Below are 4045 nucleotides of genomic sequence, written 5' to 3' on the forward strand. Positions count from 1 at the left end.
AATCCCAGGGACAGAGGAGCCTAGTGGGCTGCCATCTATGGGGTGGCACAGAGTTGGACACGACTGAAGCGATTTAGCAGCAGCAGCAGCAGTAAAGTGTGTTACTCTTTGTTGTTCGTGGTGTTAGCACCAATTGGAATTTCTTATATTTTGCTATCTTATGTTCACATTTCCTTTCTGAAAAGTTTGCTGACCCCCTTAAGTATTATAATTTAAATGTACTTTAGAAAATATCATACCATTTGGTACTTTTTAAAAATGAAAGTTAAAGTCGCTCAGTCATGTCTGACTCTTTGTGACACCATGGTCTATATAGCCCATGAAATTCTCCAGACCATGCCAGAATACTGGAGCGGGTAGCCTTTCCCCTCTCCAGGGCATCTTCCCTACCTGGGGATCGAACCCAGGTCTCCTGCTTTGCAGGCAGATTCTTTACCTACTGAGCTATTAGGGAAGCCCAAAAGTTGCTTTATTATTTTCGACTTGTTATTTTATAAGACACAAGTTTTGGCTTTTATGTTTTGTATATCTAGAGTCTATTATAGTGCCTGATAAATAATAGTTGCTCAATAGATGTTTATTGAAATGAACTCAGATTAGATAAGAAGGAGTATGGAACTGTTTGAAAATTAAGGGGACAGCAAGGCTATTGCCTGTAGGATCAAAAAAATAAATATCACCATAAAGCCATGCAAATGTTCATACCAGTTACATTTATCATAACTAATAATTGGAAACAGTGTCCATCAACTTGTCAATCAATTAAAAAAAGTGGCATAACCCTGGGATGCAATTATTGTTCAGCAATAGAGACACAGCATGGATGCATCACAAAAGGCAAAAATGATAGTGATCTAATGAAGCTAATAGAATAACACGTATTCTATGATAACATTTACCTTAAATTTTAGAACAAAAAAGCATAAGGAAACTTTCAAGGTGATAGAAATATTATGTATCTTGATTGTGATGCTAATTTCATGGGTGTATTTATCTGTCAAAGTAAAGAAACTATACACATAAAATGGATGCATTTTGTCATATGTAAATTACAACTGGATTTTGTGTATGGTGATATATAAAGCCAGTTTTAGATCAGATGTTTCAAGCTCAAATTCTATTAAAGATAAGTCAAGAAATATGCATGCATGGAGATAGATCCAGGTCAAAGACAATATAAAATGTTATGAATTGTTTAATTGGACATGATATACTGTTATCTTAAAACTTTCAAATTTAAATACCATGAAATATTTCTCTAGTCAAATGAAATATATCTCCTTGATGGAGACAGTCCATGGACAGTGGCTGGAAACTCCTATGTGAGATAAAATAATAGTTTTTCCAAGAGCAAGCTGAAGCAAAGAAAAATAACATAGAAAATTAAACTAATTTATTACAAAGAAGATGAAAGGTAAATTTTACCTTTTGGCATTTCTTCCAGTAAAACAGCTCTGCTGTAAATTGACCTGGTAAGATAAATGATGAGTTCAAAAGTATAAACTATTCTCTGGAAAGATATTGCCAACCTATGCCAGGTGAATTAATTATTCCAGTAAAATTTAAGAGCTGTGTGTGTGTGTATGTGTGTGTGTGTGTACTAATGTATGAGAGAGAGAGAGGTACATATATATTTTCACAGCCAAAAACACATAGATATATAAATGACCTTTTGCAAAACTCTCTTGTGACAAAACATTCAATTTAGCTATTGAATTTCTTGATAAATAAGCTAAAGAGCTTTGAATCTTCTTTTCTGAATTAACTGCAGTTGAGGTAGACTTCAGTGTCAGAACATTTTTAAAGAAGTCAGCATCAGGTCACTAAACCCGAGTTTCCTGATAACAGAGTGAAGATTCTTTAGTTGAGTCAACATTTTGTCGTGAACTTAATGTTTCCAGTTCAGAGGTTCAGGACTGTGTTATCAAGATGTCCACAGAAACATGAAGTTCACGTTGTCAAACTCTAGTGGTAATCAGGTGCAGCAGAGGGAACATTATGGAACAGAATCATGTAGGAACACAGCATACACCAGAGACAGATCATCACTTAAGAAGCAGCTTGCCCTAAATGCCTGATAAATGTGTGTGCTCAGCTTAGTGCCCTCGTTAGCAGATCCTCATTTGTAGATTAGTAAAGTCTTGACTGTGTACCAGGATCACATAAAGGTCTCTTACAAATATGAGTATGTGGCATAAACACTTCAACTTTTGCTGAATCTGACTCTGTAGGGTGAGATTCAGCCATCTTCATTTTTATTTTTAAAAAATCCCCGATGTGATTCTGATGTCCCTACAAGTTTGAGAAGCTCTTGCTAATTCCCTTTTCATGTAGTTTTATGTTTCTCTGACACTAGTGTTCTATTTTCCACAGCTTGGCCTAGGCAGGCATCTTAGCTACATATTTAACTTTTTATTCCTGTGTTGAGTTTGATTAAAGCATTCTGATAAATATGCTGTATTAAGTGGATTGATATAAAGTAATGCTATAATTGTTGAGGTCAGGTGCCTAACAGTTGTGCCCAGACAAGAGACCAGAAATCAGTATTAAAACATCCATCATTCTCCACTCCTGAAGTTATTTTAGTTGAAGCCTCATTTTGTGTGTGTGTGTGTGTGTGTGGGTGCTCAGTCCTGTCTGACTCTTTGCGACCCCACGGACTGTAACCCACCAAGTGCCTCTGTCTATGGGGTTTCTCAGGCAAGAATATCGGAGCGAGTTGCCATTTCCTTCCCAATCCAGGGGTTTTCCCAATCCAGGGATTGAACCCATGTCTCTTCCATCTCTGCATTGGCAAGTGAATTCTTTACCACTTCACCACCTGGAAAGCCTCATAACCTCTTGCCAAGACGACTGTTTTAATTACCTAATTGGTGCTCCTGTCTTTTCTGGTTGGTATTTCTGGAAGGTAATTGCTCAAAATAGGAAAATTATATTCTCTTCTTGTCACATGTCTCATTGACACCATACCAACACCACCAAAAATAAAATTCTAACATGCTCTTGAACTCAAATACAGACTAGAATGAAACTTAGATTTCCCCTAAGTAACAGCTGTTTCAGGCACAGCCCCAGTTCAAAATCTTTGCCTACTGACTGAAATACAAATATGATTCAAAGCCTCCAACACCAAAGAATACATCTATATATTCAGTTCAATGGTGCTTTGTTCCTGTTCATATAAGACTCTCCAGCCATATATATGGAATTTAGAAAGATGGTAACAATAACCCTGTATACGAGACAGCAAAAGAGACACTGATGTATAGAACAGTCTTGTGGACTCTGTGGGAGAGGGAGAGGGTGGGATGATTTGGGGGAATGGCATTGAAACATGTATAATATCATACATGAAACAAGTCACCAGTCCAGGTTCGATGCATGATACTGGATGCTTGGGGCTGGTGCACTGGGACGACTCAGAGGGAGGGTATGGGGAGGGAGGAGGGAAGAGGGTTCAGGATGGGGAACACGTGTATACCTGTGGTGGATTCATGTTGATATATGGCAAAACCAATATAATATTGTGAAGTTAAAAAAAAAAAAAAAAGACTCTCCAGCCAAGTTCATTGTCTCCACAACAGCTCTTGGTTTTCTGATTCCATGTTCTTTCTGGAATAGTTTTCCCCATCAAAATAACTCTCTAGTTACCAAAGGGACCTAGTGACCCTCATCTTGCTACATTGTTCTTTTCTTATATTGTTAGTTAATTGCTCAAAATAGGAAAATGATACTCTCTTCCTGTCCCATCTCTCAATGACACCATACCAACAACAAAAATTAAATTCTAGCATGCCCGTGAAGTCAAATACAGACTAGAATGAAACTTGAGAAGCAGTTCTTACAGACAGCCACCTTATATAGTTGGCCCTCCATAGCCACAGGTTCTGCATCTGCCAACTTAAACAACTGTAGATCAAAAGTTTTTTTTTTTTTTTTTAAACTCCAGAAAGTTCCAAACAGCAAAGTTGAATTTACTGCACTCTTCAGACAACTATGTTCATAACACATACATTGTATATCCAACTATTTATATAGCAATTAC

General features: G+C 37.2%; 1 non-coding gene across 1 annotated transcript; it reads right to left on the bottom strand.

The window, feature by feature from the left end:
- Positions 1–382: 382 nt before the first annotated feature.
- On the bottom strand, positions 383–454 carry TRNAC-GCA. Its single transcript has one exon. It is a non-coding gene; the product is annotated as a tRNA-Cys (tRNA).
- Between the last annotated feature and the right edge of the window lie 3591 nt (positions 455–4045).

This window comes from Bison bison, unplaced genomic scaffold (assembly GCF_000754665.1).
Source record: "Bison bison bison isolate TAMUID 2011002044 unplaced genomic scaffold, Bison_UMD1.0 scf7180017864339, whole genome shotgun sequence".
Classification (NCBI taxonomy): Eukaryota; Metazoa; Chordata; class Mammalia; order Artiodactyla; family Bovidae; genus Bison; species Bison bison.